This window comes from Arvicanthis niloticus, chromosome 1 (genome assembly GCF_011762505.2).
Source record: "Arvicanthis niloticus isolate mArvNil1 chromosome 1, mArvNil1.pat.X, whole genome shotgun sequence".
Taxonomy (NCBI): domain Eukaryota; kingdom Metazoa; phylum Chordata; class Mammalia; order Rodentia; family Muridae; genus Arvicanthis; species Arvicanthis niloticus.
The window spans coordinates 33,304,611-33,322,088 of NC_047658.1; positions in this window are offsets into that span (position 1 = coordinate 33,304,611).

A 17,478-nucleotide genomic window follows, 5' to 3' on the forward strand; every position below is an offset into this window, starting at 1 on the left:
GAGTCAATAACCATATATGTAGTTGCTTCAACTGTGGCAAATTAGCCCCTAGACAAAGAAATGCACTAAATTTATCTTCAGATAAAATGTTATCCAAAAAGCCAAGTGGGCATATAATAACCAAATTCGGAGACAACTTATGCAAATCCTTCATAATTGCTGTGTCACATGGTGTCTGTCAGACTGCCTGGGCTAGAAGACTAAAAGTAGATGCTCCAAGGTTTTAAAAAATGTTGGGGGCTGCTAAAGAGGTGAGATGTCTCTGTCATTTGTGTACATTTTAGAATCTGCATCCTTATACCTTCTGCATTCACAGATAATGTTTACTGCTTCTTAGGTCTCTTGTGTGTATGAAGACTAGATGTTTATCATCCCACAATTGAACTCAAGTTTTTTAATATTTAGGAAGCTATCTTAGGTCTAAGAAAATATTTTTAAGTTAAGATGAGAATTTATTCAGATACAAAACTCTGCTCTCACCAAGATAAAATAGATATTAAAATAGTTTCTCCTAAGTTGCTCAATACAAACAGACTGAACTTTTTAAATACAATACATTCCTAAAAACTTTCATAATTGTTTCATAACACTGTCTACTGTGTGTTGTTTATTATTATAAGACAAAGAGCTTTTTATTTAGACAAAAAGGGGGATCAAAAAGTGATCACAATAGATTTGATTTCTAGAATTATGTTGGGTGGCAGAATAATGTAAAGAAGTGAAGGCAAGAAAATATGGGCCAGAAATCATAAAAAACATAACGATGAGAACTGGCCAATTAGAGATAAAAGTTGTGAAGATGGAGCATGGAAATTTTTATCTCAGGGTTACTGATGAGAAAGTAAATTCTAATGGATGGCTTAGAATATAGATCTAACTACTGTATTTATGTAGGAAATAAAGCAAATGCATTAAAAATATATGCTCTTTTCACTTATGTGTGTTCTTGTACTGTGAATGAAACTCTACACCAAACAAAAGGCAGTCATCACAAAAAGCATACAGTTATCAAAATATGCTTTTAACTTTTCAGTTAAAGCAAGTAGTAGACAAAAATATGATGCTGGAATTTTTTCATAACATACTTTTCTGTACATCATGAAAATAAAGAAAATAACAATGCCTCTACACTTTTAATGCTTTACTACCTCTTCTTTACTGTCAGAGGATCGGGGACGGTCTATATTGGAGATGTGTGCTTCAGAGATAATTTTGAGACAAATATTGATAGTAATGAATTACAAAATAAAACCCACTCCTCCATGTACCTTTCATCTATGCTTATACAACACATCACCATACACATACACTCACACACACACACATGCACACACACACACACACACACACATATATATATATATATATATATATATATATATATATATAGAGAGAGAGAGAGAGAGAGAGGTGTATATGTATATAACATTAGTTTCTCTATAAAATTGTCATGGCATTTTGTAATACACAGGAAATTTGCAGCTGCTTTAGTATAAATTCAATATCATTTTCTGAATTACAGGCATATACTCTCTTTATACTCAGTATAGTGTAGATATTATAAGATTGATCTTGATTTTTGACTCAGGCTATCAAAACAGGAAATGTCATATAATGAAAATTATTATTCTTTCTTTTTTGATTCTATAAATTTCTCAAGGTCACATGACTGGTAGTCAGCAGAAAGGATCAAGAAAAACGTTGGTAGAAACAGCCAACTTTATTAAAGACTAATAAAATCCATTCTGGATATATAGGTGGTCATTAATTGATTAAAAAGCTACAACAAAATAATTTGTTGCTTAATATGTTTCATTATGAATATATAGTTGGTGATTAATTGATTAAAAACCTGCAACAAAAATAATCTGTTGCTTAATATTTTCACAGATATACGGAGTCACTTTTAGTTTTGTCTTTGATTGCAAGAATATGTTATGTGCCAATAGGTGATCCTATATTATCCCATGTTATTCCACAAAGGAAATAGCTTCAGAGATATTTGACCATGTGTCTGAAAAGTTTTAATTGTGTATTAGACATTCAAATTTTCTCATTAATATAATAAATAAAAAGTAACTAACAAAAATATTTGTATTATTAACCAAGAGACAGAAGAAAGATGTCTTGAGCTGTGGTTGCCTATTGCCATCATTTTTAATCTACCTGAAATCTTATTAACAGTATGCCAAGAATAGGTTGTCATTCTGTCCCTAACGTGTCCTGGAGATAAGTGAGAAGAGATGATTTAAATTTTATAAATATGCATGATGCAGCAACTTTCCATCTTACCATTCCCTCCTTTCACATGACAGTGGTACAGTTTTATTATACATTAATTTATAGCCATGATTTTATATGTTAGAAGTTCTTAAACCACAGATATGCCACTTAAGTGGCAGCTAATCAGAAAATAATTACAATATAAATAGCAAAACATTTTATTTCTTAGTTTATGCTTTGTGATGCGTGTTACTCAACTTCAAACACATAATTTCAAAACCCAAGTTTAAGAAATTTACAGTGCACACATATGGACAGAGTAAATACCAGAAAAAGAAATGTGTAAAGTAGGTTCCATACCATTAGTGAACTGGCAAATATTTAATGGAAAACCAGATATATCTTAGGAGTCAAGACTAATTGGCTGTTCATTGTATGTTCTGCCTTTTTCTATGACTTATCCAACTATAAAATGAGATTTTTTTTCCATGTGTTAGTATGTTGATAAAAATCTTTCTCTTAGAAATGCAGATCAAAATAAGCTTAAGATTTCAACTCACCCCAGTTAAAATGATGAAGTTTAACACAAACTACCAACAAATGTTGGAGGGATGTCAGAAAAATGGAAAACTCATCTGTTATTGGTCAGACTATAACTTGTGCAGCCACTTTTAAAATCAGTGTGGAGAATTATCAAGAGTTAAAATAAATCTACCTCATACTCCAGTTATTCTACTCCATGTAATATTTCTAAAGGACTCATTATGCTACTCCATAGATGATCACCAGGTCATGTTTATTGTTACTATAGCCACAAAAGTTTGAAAATGAAAACGAACTAACTACATTTTAAATGGTAAATGGAAAAAATATATGCACACACATTCTGTGTCACTTTCCCTGTCTCTCTTCACAGGTGTAAAGAAAAATTAAATTTCCAAAAAAATAGAACTAGAAAAGATTATATTGAATGAGCATACCTAGATTTTAAAAGACTTATGCCAAATGTCTCAATATATACAAGGCTTCTAGGTCTAATTCTTCATATAAAAGTATACACCCTAATTTATACTACAGAAAAATGAATTATAAAATGAATGTTGTCCACATGAAGGATATAGAGAGTAATACATTGGAAAATGATAGGGAACAAGTCATCTGATGAGGATAAAGGGAAAACAGTAGTTAGAGGTGAAATTAGAAAATTATAGAATGAAGAAAGATCATAAAGTTATAGAAATGATATCTAATATCCCCAGGGTGATAACATTAACTATCTTCTTAAAAATACCTAAAATAAAGTCAAGCCATTGTGTAGATAAAAATATGGAGTTCACAGGATATTTTCATTCTGAGCTGAAAATTTTTCTTTAAAGTGACAAATTCTATCTAAGAAAGCATATCATAATGAAACAAAACATATAAACAAAAGAAAACAAAAAAGAAAATAACATAGCAAATTACATTGTAGATTACATTCCTTGCATACTTCTATAAAACAGTTGCTATTTTAAGATGTGCTTTCACTAAGTAGAATTAAACACCTCTACCTAACAACAAACATACAAGAAATGTCCCCAAGATTCTTACACTATCTAATAGAGCATTGTTGATTAACTACTTACTATGTTATGTGGGCTAGGACATAAAGTTGAAATGAACAGTGTATTCAGAAAGAATGATGGCCATTTTAAAGCTCCACTGATAAAACCTTTGTCCCATTGAGTTTTTTAGCCTAAATACTGCATCTTCTCCAGCCACATTCTGTTGTGATTAATTAACCAACAAGATAAAATAAAGTTTGGATGGTAATGTGAGTGTCTCCTGCCATTATTGTTATTTAAAGAAACCATGTGAACAATCCAAAAGCAAAGCAAACATACCTACTGAGAGGTATTAGAGATGATTTCCCCAAGATAACATCTCTTTGGCAAAAAGAGTTAGAATAAATAACAACATTATCCATTCCTCCTGGTCTTCCCTTCAATCTAGTCCCTCTTCCTCAAGTCACTGTGGTGTGGATGCTGTTATTTAATGTCTGATAATTGTCCAGCTTTAGCAGGTTACTGACCCATGATGCAGTTTGGTTATTACATATCTTTCTCTGGAATAATGAAATTCTCAGGTATTTGTTCTTTCATGCTATGTGAATGAAATAAGTACAGTAAAGAAACCAAATTTTTACCCTTGTTAAATGTTGAATTCAAGAGAAGGAGCTGAGGTACCTATTTTACAATAAAAGTGGATCTGCCGCCATTTTTTCAAGTATCACTCAGTACCATTCTATTACAGGATAAAGGTGGCATATGATGTCCTCTACACTGATTTCTCCTGACCAGGGTCTGTGCTGAACTTTCCTGAGAGTTTCTTCTCTACATAATGAAGACTTTGCTTATCAGCCCATTTTGTACCTTTTTCCTCATGGCTGTTCTACTTCACTGCTGTCTCTCTCATTTTCTTCCTCTTCTCATCTCCACACTTGAGTCAGAGTCATGACTACTCTGAAATATTCTAGATGTGTTTGCATCTGGCTATGCCTTCCTACATATCTAAAACAAACTACTTCTTCTACCATACCAAGGACCACTCATGTATGTCCTGCACTGTCTATTCTCTTGTCTTTTCTTGTCTTTTCTTGTCTTCTCTTGTCTTGATTTCTCTTATCTTTGTTCCTTTCCTTTTCTGTTTCTTTCTACTTCTTTCCTTTTTATTCATCTGTTCCATGGGTAAAAAGAATATGTTCACTCCAAACCACCAACACTGTTTCTCGGTGAATCAGGGCAAAGAGATAAAAAATGCTCAACAATTTAATGGGTTTTAAGGGGAACAAATACCTGAGGAGAGTAACTTATGAATTAGGGTAGAGAACTATGATATATTTATAAGATGTACTTAAGAGTACAAATTGAAGAAGTCTAGAAGCTAGCATAGGCCTTGATATGCTGATAGACAGGACAGGCATATGTAATTGAGCCAAAGAAACCATTTGCCTGCAATTAGGATAGTGCATGTTTTTTACATTAATTTATTTGTTCACTTTACATTACTAATACAACCCTGCCCATCTTCCATGTCACCTAACACACAAGCCCTATATCTATACTTCACTGTATTTTTCTCTGGCAAGTGGAAGGCCCATATCTTATTTAGACTTTGACTGCTGAGAAAAGACAACATGACCAAGATAACACTTACAAAGAACAACAGTTAATTGGGGCTGGCTTAAAGGATCAGAGGTTTAGTCCATTATCATCAAGGTTAGAGTAAGGCACTGTCCAAGCAGGCATTGTTGAGGAGGATTCTGAGGATTCTACATCTTAATCTGACTGCTGCTAGCAGAATACTGACTTCCCAGGAGCTAGGACAAAGCTCATGCCTACAGTGACACACCTACTTCAATAAGAAAAACAGCTACTCCTACAGAACCACATCTACTTCAGCAGGGGCACACCTCATCTAACATGGCCACATCTTTTAATAGTGCTAAATCCCTGTTCTAAGCATATATACAAACCATCACATTCTACTCCCTGGCCCACATAGAATTTTTCGATGACTTGAATCTATGGGGGTCATTTATGGCCATACCATAATAAAATATTTATATTTAGTACAACTTTCAAATACCCATAGTCGATAGCAGTATCAACAACATTAAAAGTCCAAAGTTCATAGTTTCTTCTAGGACCCATCCATTCAGTTAGGAGTAATTCCCAAATCAAGAGAGTAAACTAGGTGGGCAAGCTCCAAAATCTGTGTCTCTTTGGCTGATGTCAGGGCACTCTTCAGATCTCCAACTCCTTATTCATCTTTGTTGACTGCACCAAAATTATTTTTCTGGGCTGTTTCCACTCCCTGTAAGCAGCATTCCTCAGGAGATGTCATATGGCTCTGGCATCTTGAAAATCTTGAGGTCTCCATGATGAATTCAATGTTACAGCTTCTTGTTCCAAAGTGTGAGAATCACACAGAATCTTCTGATCTCTTCTAAAGGGCTAGGATCACTTCTCCAGCTCTGTCCTCTGTAACACTCTAAGATAAGGTTTATCCACTTCACTTCGGCTGCTATTTTTGGTGATCATCCCATGCTATAGGCATCACCAATATCCTGGTGTCTTCTGCTGCAACTATGCTTCACCAATAGCCTCTCATAAGCTCTCCTCATGGTGCGAATCCTCAACTCCTTTCCATGAGCCCTTTATTCCTGGGCCATCAACTTCAACAGAGGCTTCATCCTCACCAATGGCCTTCCATGAGCTCTCTCACTAACAAGCTTCAGCTTCTTTTCATGCTTTCAAGACACTTTCAAAACTATTACCAACTGGGTGACTCTTATACATTACCAAGTACAGCTGTGGTATGAGGTACAACTTTGGCTTTCTTTGGAACACAACTTCAATGTGCTCTCTGAGTGACAAAGTGTGTGACCCACAATGACAAACCTACTTCAACAAGACTATACAAATTCCAACTGGGAACCCATTCTGTCTCTGTTTCTGTCTCTGTCTCTTTGTCTGTGTCTCTCTCTGTGTGTGTCTCTCTCTCTGTCTCTCTGTCTCTCTCTCTCTCTCTCTCTCTGTGTGTCTTTCACTCTCTCTACTATCTTGGTCTATTTATAAAATACAGCATTTTGTTTTAAGATCAAGATTTAGAAACTTACAGGTTCACATTTCCTGTAGCCACATGGATGTTCTAGCCATTGAATTGCTAGAACTCTTCATAACGTGGGTAAATTTGTAAGATTTTTGGGCATGTAGACCAGAATAAATGGGCCCTGGTCCCAAGGTAAGGTTATTGAGCTCACAGCTACCTTTTGGTTTTTTTTTTCTTGAGGAATGTAGGTATTCACAGTCATAACTGTGCATCTTGCTTACTCTTCATTTTAGGACCTTTTCCATTGTGTGAGATTTTTCTCTCCTTGAGGTGGCTTCACTCTCAATGATGGAAAATATTAGGCCTAGGTAAATCATTCTCCTGGTCAGTGGTTAGTTACTGGCCTGAGCCCAAGCACAACTTCATTATGAGATGACTTGAGGATCTGACCTGACTCTCACTTCTAGTTATTAATTTATTCTCAGGACAATTTCAAAGATAATATCAATATCTTCTATTATCACTGAAAAAGGAAATGTTTTTTCTGCTACTCTAGGTTTTCTATTGTGTCTTAAAATCTCCCTAAATTCACAAGGTAAATTTGGCCCCAATACCCACAAGGAATGACTCTAAGTTGATTCTTATCGGTGATTTAATAAGAAAACTTTTATAACTCTCACCAGCAATACAAAAAATCGAAAGAATCCTATGTATTCTTTCCCCATCCACTTTATTCCTCTGCTTTCTGCTTCTTTCTCTTTCCTTATACTCTCTTGATTCATTCCTGAACTGATCCCAAGGCAGCCACATCACCTGGTTGGAGCACCAGCATTAGTAGCACACATGGCAAGATATGCTAGAGGGTCCAGGTATGCCACCTGCTCTTTCCCATCCCCATGGTGACTGACAGCAGCTATTACCCACAATGCCAATCCTTACTGTGCAAGCCTCACACTGTGCAGCTTCAATTTGTTTTTATATATTTGTCTCTGCCACACACCTGCCATTCCATTCTAAGATACACAACACTTCTGCTGTTCCATTCTAACGTAAGTTATGGCACAAGGCTACCCTCCACAGGTAGAAATATCTCTTTAGCTACTTGATAAAAATCGACCATTATATGGCTGGCTGGCGCCATTCTAATGTAAGTTATGGCACAAGGCTACCCTCCACAGGTAGAAATATCTCTTTAGCTACTTGATAAAAATCAACCATTATATGGCTGGCTGGAGCCTCAGTGCCATCTTGGTTTGAGGCAGTTTCAAAACTATCTAACACCATTGTTATGGGCACTTCCCAGCTTAATGTCTCTCTACTTTAGAACAGCCTGACATAAGGTCTCAAAAGAAACTTCAATTATGATAAGGTTTGCATTTGATTTCCTACCCTTGTAAATGATGATTTTAATAGGCATTTAAAGATTTACAACAGTAGAAGAGTTAAAGGTCATTGCCTTGAAGATAAACTTATCCTTGTTTTTGCTACTACCATTACTGCTATGAAATTATAATACACTCTCTCTGTTTGCTATATACATTCTAAAACATATGATTAAAAACAAACACAGATTGTTTAACTCAAACATTTTTATAGATACTAGCTTTCAATCTTGTTATAAATCTGCTAAATTAATCTTATTATGACAGAGACTCCCAAATTTTTACAGCATATACCCAAAGGCCTTTGTCCTAGTCAGGGTTCTATTCCTGCACAAAACATCATGAGCAAGAAGCTAGTTTTGTACAAAAAGGTTTTATTCAGCTTACACTTCCAGACTGCTATTCATCATGAAAGGAAGTCAGAACTGTGCTTGGGACAGCATACAATGACAAGAACTGCCTACAGAATGCTGGGATGGAGACATCAGAAGCCTGTGGCAGCTCCTTTTAAAGAGATATTATCTGGGACCCTGAGAAGCAAAAGACACATTCCTCCAGGGGACCCACCATCTGAAATAAGGGACTGCCTTCAGTAGGCTGGGTTGGACACATGTCAGTAGCCTATGGTGACTCTTTGTAAAAAAACAGTTGTCTCCATTTCCCCCTACCTTAGCCCTGAACAACTGTTGTATAGATTTCATTTGTGCATGACTGTTGTTTAGTTGGCTTTGGTGTGCATAATTATTCTATTATATCTGATTTTCTTAGTTTTTTTTCTCCTGCTCTGGTGAATTCTGTGAAACTAGATGGTCCTCAATGTAATGATTCTTAAACAATTAAAAATTGAGGAATGAGGCACAGCACATCACAGTCCTAAGGCCCAGGTGCATGCTGTGTGTTTTCTTCTTGGAAACAATTTAATAACTGTACAATGGTAGTTCCAGATTAATCCTTGACTTGTAACAGAAGCTTGATATATTAGAGAATGTAATAGAATGAACACTGGGACTCCAAGACAGAAAAAAATCTATCGAAGTTTTGAAAGAAGTTCTGCATAACATTTATGAATGTTTCCTATATAACGAAGTATAGAATACATAAAATCTTATACTATTGAAACTAAGTCAAAACACTGGGACTCTTAGGAGAGTCATTGTGTGCAGTACATAGATGTAGAAATCTAGTGGAACTATTGAGTTAAGGGTTAATTTGATTCTTTCTGTCCACTGCCTGGCAGCTTTGCCCATGTCATTTATCATTAGAGTTTCACAGGAAAATGACCTCTGTCCCACAAACTCTGAAGTATAATAAGTTAAAAGTTAAAGTTTAAATGATGATAAGTTTGCAATTATTATTATTTTGGCTGTAGACGTGGGAATAATGAAGTTTGAAACTTTGGAGAATAATTGTAATTCTTTATTATTTGTGGGATATGGTTATTCTTTTAAATTTGATTTTTCAGTGATTATACAGTGTCTTTTTTTTTCTACATTCTTTTGGAGTATCATTAAAAGACTGGGACAAGAAAAAGGCTAGAGGGCCTGAGAAGAACTTGGGAAGAATGAGTGAAGAGAGAATGTGAAGAGTGAGCAAAGAGAGACTGTGAGATGTGTATGGAGAGTGTTTGTGTGGTGAAAGGAAAGTGCATGTGGTGTGTGTTTGTGTGTTGTATTTGAGATGGTGTGAAGAGTGTGTGTGAGAGTTAAAGGGAAACATATAGAGGTGTAGAGGAGTATGAGAATTCAAGAAAAGAAGGGCACACAGGAGAAAACCATAGTGTGCATGAGAATATGGAGTGTGTGCAGCCTCAAGCTAGGAGTAAATGAGCAAGAGAGAAAGAAAGCAGAGAGTGAAAGAGAAGAGAGAGAGAAACTTTGGCTTTGAAAAATTGCCTGTCAGCTTGTATCCCAAAAGTAGTCTGTGTATATTTATTATGTGCCTGCTTCCAGTTGAGCACTCAATCCTGTGTCAAGGCTGTACCCTGGCAGGACTGGAACTCACACAGAGAAGATACTTTGGGCAGAAAGCCATGAAAGGACAAAACCAGACAGTACAATTGACCCCTTGTCTATTTTTCACACAGACACATCACTATTAAGCCTCAGTCCTTACATTTTTCTTCACCCACAAGATCTAAGCAACTTTAAATGTCCCACAGACTCTTTGAATTCTTACATATTAAATTTTCTATTCTTTTAAAATATCCAATATCTTTTGAAATTCAATGTCTTTTTACAATTCAAAGTCTCTTAACTGTGTGCTGCACTAAAATACTTTCTTCAAGAGAAAAAAGTATCATGGCACAGTCATAATCATAAGGAAAATTAAACTATAATTGTCCAATGTCTGTGTTCCACTAATCATCTACTGGTCATTTTTACAGCTGTGCTCTTTGTAGAACACACCTCGGTCTTCTATGGACCAGCTGCTTATACTCTGTTGCTGCTGTAGTTCTTGGTAGTCTTATTGTGGTACTGGGATCTATAAAACACTGCTGTTTTCTGCTATGACTGGACATCAGTTTCACAAATAACCTTTCATAAGCTCCTTTCCTGGTGCTAAGCCTCAAATTATCTCCATGATCATTTCAGTCCTGAGCTTTCAACTGCCTCTGAGGTTTCACCTTCGCCAGTGGCCTCTACTAGATTACCACAGTGCCAAATACCAACTGCTACCTGCCCCTCTAAATTTCAAAACCAGTACCACTTGGTTGACAATTATATCTTACCAAGTCTGGCTGCCAACATGAGGTACAACCATGGCTGCTTCTGTGACAGCTTCTCTGTGATCTCAGGAAATACTTTGTAGAGGATTCCACCTTAGTGATGCTGGTCTATTCTTAAGCACTGCTAATTAATTAGCTCCAGCTAACAAGCATCAGTCATCCCAGTAATGCAAAGGATTCTCTTTAATAGTTCTGATATCTTGTTAATATAAGCTGATTCTTTAGCCCACATAACCAAAACCACATTATCTTCACAATCAAAATAGTAAAATCCCTTGTAAAATCTTTAATCTTCCCTCAGAAATTTCACAAGCTAGGCTTCCATCATTTGCACTATTCTCAACATTTTCTTCCAAAATTCTATGGAGCAAGTCACAGAGCTCTTAACTCCCAATAGCTATTTTAATTTATTTTAGCACAAAGTTTTAAAGTTCTTCCACAGTCCTTACTAAAACATAATCCTGTTGTCAGAGGAATACCCCACTAAGAGCACCAACTTGTATTTGTCAGTGTTTCTATTTCTGCACAAATCATGACCAAGAAGTAAGTTAGGGAGGAAAAGTTTACTCAGCTAATATTTTTTATTGCTGTTTATCACTAAAGGAAGACAAAACTGGATTTTACACACAGTAAAAACCTGGAAGCAGGAACTGATACAGAAGCCATGGACGGAGGCTGCTTACAGGTTTGCTTCACCTTGTTTGTTCAGCTTTTTTTCTTATAGAATCCAGGATTACCAGCCCATAGATAGTAAAACCCACAATGAGCCTTCTTACACTTGATCATTACTCGAGAAAATGCCTTATGGCTGGATTTCATGGAGGCATTTTCTCAAGGGTGTCTCCTTTTTCTGTGATGACTCCAGTTTGTGTGAAGTTGACACACAAAACCAGTCAGTATAGTATCTAAGAAGATATGAACACAATGACAAGGCTTCCTAGATTGTGGTATGATAACCACTGAGAAACAATGTTTCATTGCCTCGCCCAGTGTCAGGGCTTGGCCTAAATTTTGGACAGAAGACACCCAAAGATTTGCATATCTCATATTGCCTAATATAGTGTGAGTCATTTCTCCCATGTTCCTACTCCACAGAAAAAAGCTTCTTTTCTTCTGGACCTGATGCCAGACTGACTCTGCTCAATTTGTGATGGAGATCATAAGAACCTAGAAAATTTTAGGTAATGAATTACAGACAAACTTCTGTCATTTAATTAATATATGACATCAAGATTATAATTTATTCTTCACAGATTTCTAAGTACATTGACAGCTAAGGTAACTTCAGTGTGACAGCTAGAAAACAGACATCTACTTCCTTGGCCCAACTAATCAATCACATCATTAGGTCATTATTCCATTTGTTGACTAGCTAAGACTACCAGATCTCTTATCTAAATGTCAGTCAGATTTGCCTTACTTAATGGCTTCATGATAAAGGATACACAAGTTCAGGTATAACATTTCACAAATGTAACTTTCTCCTACTTCCTTGTATAAACTCAGTGTCCAGGGAGAAAATGCTTCATACTACTTCCCTTTGCTATGCCATGGTTAAATAGAGATTTCAAAGGTAACAGTAACCAATGGAGTTCTGATAAATTATCCAATTCCTAACAAAACATTCTACAGTACCATTAAACTTTTACAATCATAAGTTTGAATTTTAACATTCCACTTTTATCTTATTTCTATAGACTTAAATAGTATCTCATGCAAAATCTGTACAGTTAGCTATCTTAGTTACAAATATGTTTCCTTTGGTTACATTTTTCTATAGACTTAAAACATTTCTCATACTAATTCTATAATGTCTGCTATCATTAATACTAATATAAATTAATTGGTTGCCTTTTAACACATGACTTAAGATGTTTCATATTCTAAATTAATGATCAGGAATCATATACATAAGGTCATCTAATTGAGTCTTTTTAATTGTCTTCTAAATGTATATTTGAAATGTTTGAAAAAAATATATATATATTTTGCTCCTTCTGCTCCATGAAAGATTTGTCTTCCCTAAACTTATTTTAAAGACTAATTATGCTGTTAACAACCTTATCTCTTTTGTAAACTCATCAGATACAGGAAACCCACTAAGATCTATCTCTTAGGGACCAAATAGACTTCCTCCCAATAAGTACACCTGCCAATAAATAGCCAAAGTTTCTACATATTACCTCTTCCAGTTGGTGGTGTTTACCCTCTTGTTCCCTGAGATTGGGACTCCCCTTACACCAACCACAAAGACCTAAAGTTTGCAAATTTACATGTGATCAAAATATTTTCTCCAAATTGTGTATAACATAATACTCTACATCACATAAATATTTCAGCATCTTATCAAGGCCTTGTGCTTACTCAAAATCTATATTCCAGACAGCTACAAAGAAGCAACTCACAAAAGTTACAGCCTGCTCTCAGAGACAGATTCTCCTACTGGACATGATCCTTCTATCCACAGATGATTATATAGATGCTGGACAGAAAGAAAACAGACAATACTCCTAAGAATTCACCAACATCCCCATCCCCATCTTCTTATATTTCTCAGAGACATATGGCACCAAAGTCAGCAGGATAAATGTCACTATGACCCTATTCCTGTGTCACTGTCACCTCTTTCTAATTTCTAATTTATTGAAGAATATTAGCATTCTTTTTATGCTCTGCTCAACAGTTACCTAGCAAAAACCAGGTAGAAAAACCTGGCCTGCTATATAAAAAGGGCTCTTTGACTCCTCCTTTCTCTCCCTATCCCATTCTCTATCTGTCTCTGACCTGCTTCTCTACCTGATTACTTTCTCCTAATCTCCACTTTCCCCTCCCTTTTTTCACTCCATGTGTCCATGTCCAGGCTTCTGTTTTGTCTCTATATTCTGTCTTTCTGTATTTATCTGTCTCTTTCTCTCTCTCTGTTGTTCTCTCTCTGTCTCTCTGTTTCTGTGTGTGTGTGTATGTGTGTGTGTTTGTGTGTGTTTCTCTGCCTATACTTTTCTTTCAACTCCCCTCAATATTCTTATAATTTTAATAAAGTATATTCTATAACTTTCCAGCTGTACACTGTGAAAAGAATGCCTTAGCATGTGCTCACCAAGGCATCCCTCCTACCTCATTATACAATGCCCTATCAAACATATCTTGGCCTTTTTATAAAACGCAACAGTTCTAGCTGTACAGGAAGTGAAAGTCTAGGGAAGAGTAGGCAGCATTGGAGCTGGGATACCTAAGACTGTCTGATTTAAGGCAGTCTGGGATAGAGAGGCTCAGGTTAGTAAGCAGTTGTAAGAGACTTTTGGAAATTCAATTAGTAGCAATTGGTATATTATTGAATAATTTTGCTAATTCTTTCCAAATGTACAGGATAAGGCATTGCATGTTCATTATTATAAGAAACATAGAAATCAATAGAGTAAGGAGTTGTAAAACCCAGGGGCCCATGAGTTACAAAACTGAGTGTTCTGCAATAGAGTTGATCCCTAAGTGATAAAGTTTTTTTTCAACTTGTGTCTTTAATTTTTTTTCTGCTACCTGACCAGCAAGGTTTACATAGTAGCAGTATGACCTCCAGGTCTCACAAACGGATGGATGTTCTATATCCCTTTGCATGGTGGTTGGAATTATTCTGACAGCTTCAATGGCTGCTAAGAGTTTGACCTCAGATGGCTTAGTACACATCTACATCAATCTCAGCAAATATTCACTCAGATAACAGATGCCATCTAGAAATTGATTTTGTCTCTATGTTTGCTCCAAAATAAGTTCCTTATTCTGATTTCAGTTATCCTACAAAATTGAAGGGCTCTCAACCTGTTAATATCTGAAAGGGAAAGCAGTTGTTAAATTTGAGTTGGCACCCAAATGGAGATTTTTTCTGTGGCTCATACGTTTCCTGAAATTGATACATTATTACATACTGATGAAATAAAGGACAATAATCATTCAACAGGCAGTCACTTGATATGTCCAGAGATTAAAGAGACACTAGAGGTGATGTAGGACCAAGACGGAAACAAATATCTCACAGCTTTAAATAAGACTAAAATCAGAAAACATACCTTATAGAATGGGAGTTCTGTTTTCAGAATAAATTCTTTCTTTGGTAATAAATTCTAGCTAAGAGATAGTCTTTTGTTCTTCTTCAAGTCCCTGCTAATTAAAACCTCTATTTGCATTCAAGAGTAAGTTTTTCATCTTATACAAACTCCTTGTAACCCCCATTCACTTGATGCCAATACTTGCCTTTGTCTTTCTCCTTCAATTTGTATTATTTTAACAATTTATCACCAATACACTCACCTTATCTCCATTATCTTCCTTATTTCCACTATAAAAAGAACTTCAAAAGGCCAGCGAATACTGCTAAAAACCCCGAATTAGGGGAGACAGCTACCCATCCTGAAATGCATTCAAATACAGCTTAGTTTAATTTGGAAAACCATGGACCCAGTCACTTCTTTCCTACAAATCCTAGGATTAACCATGATGAAGCAGAGAAAGTGCTTTTGATATTACAGAACTTAGAGTTCAGGATTACATGTATGTGCTGAACAATCACCAACAATTCTTACAAAGGAACATAAAGGAAGTATTAATTTACATAAAGTGGCCCAATACTACTATGAAAATTTGTAGAGGAGTCTCAAAGATTGATATAAAATAGACTTCCCAAAGTCTGGATTAAGAGGCCAGAGTAAGTTCCAGGACAATCATGGCTTCACAGGGAAACTCTTTCAAAAAGGAAGTGGGGAACCACACAGTGGATGGTAAGATTCTTACAGACTGTTGACTGGTCTCTATTATATTATCTAGAAGTATACCAAATGTTTGCTCAAAAGATCTGAACATTACTAATACCCCTCACCCTCACAGACAAGCCCTCAACTTATCTGAAAGATCTGTCCCATAGGCCTTTGGGCCCTTCTTTTATTCCAGGCATCAAAAATTGTGAAGGCCACCATGGGAGAATTCCTGACGTTATATGCCATTCCCTGGATCACAATAATGGTACTTACTGTTGCAATTTAAGCACCTCACCCAGGAGGGATTATCTATATAGGCTGAGTTTGTTTGGTCTTAGAAAAGACAAAGACATTTGGAGTTGCCACTTGTATTGAAGCTGGGCTGTTCTTTTCCACATTGCAAAAACAGGTTGCTCAAGGGTCAAAGTTAGAGAGATGCCATAGTGATATCCAGAATCTAGACAGAAAGAACCGTCAGACAGTCTATTATTTTTAGTGGCATATATCTTGAATTTCTAGTCTTGTCCCTGTTGACTAGAAGTTTGGAAGAATAAGAATAGCCCAAGCTGTAGTGTGAGAAAGGAAGCCAAACTCAGTAATGAGGTGTAGGTAACAGAGTATAACCTTTAGAGGTCCTACAGAGTAGGAGGTGTACCTATCAGATAAGGGTTCAACCCATTTGAATTGCTGTCCCTTATCATTTATTTTTTTTTAAAAAAAAAAAAAAGATAGAAATACTCTTCCAAAGAAATTCCTCTTCTTAGTGTGGCATTAGGCAAAAGCTGATAGATGTGAAACTTAAACAACTGTCTGGATAAATGAATCTAATTAATTCCATTCATTATTTCTTTACATTTTATCTGAAATTTTGTTACACAGGAAATATGAATACCATAGCACTTTGAAGACACAGTGATTTTAGAATTGAATGCAGGCCCTTCTCTGATTTTATGGACCTAGGAAGGCTAAATTTATATAAGATATTCATGAGGTGCAAACAAACTACTTATGTGGTCTAAACTGTAATAGGGAAATGTTTCTGCCAACCCTAAGAAAGTGTATACCATAGTAAGAAGATATTACTGTACTAGTGCTTTGTGTAAGGAGAGACATGTGTAAAATATCTCTCAGTCTTCCCCCAAAAAACTACCCTATAAATGGTGTTATTTAGGTGAATTAGGGGTCATAAGCCCCATGTGGGAAGGTTGGAGTGCAGATGGATAATATCTAAATGATACCCTTAGGAGGATAGAAAGGATGAGTAGAACAAGAAGAGTTGAAAAAACCATAAGAATAAGTTGTACCACAAAATGACAATATATGTGCCTACCTGTCAAGAAGGACTTTACATGTCAGTTAGGGAGAGTCTACCTTTCCTGTACAAGACACCAGCCCTGAGGACTCAGGACTGCTCCTAGAATAGTTAAGCTGTAATGGAGGGGAATAGAATTTTGTGGGTTTCTTTAGATAAGAGTTTCATGTACTTCTAGGCAGGAGTGTGAGATGGTAGTAGTTTTTGGAAGGATAGTAGCATGGTTAATTGGAGCCTTAAGTGGCACCTGTTTGGCAAGATAAGTAGCTTCAAGAATCTTTAGGATTTTAGGACCATTGATAAAGGTGTGCATTAGGGAAGAAGATAACTTCTCTCCTGACAAATGCAAACATGATGCTATAGGATATGAATATAGAAATATTGGCTTGCCTCTTTAGTTGCTTTTTCAACAACAACAACAAAGAAACCATTTTCCAAATGCCTATCGTTAGTAGGAGCCTGGTGACACCAGCAGCCTGGTGACTTACTGCCTCCTAT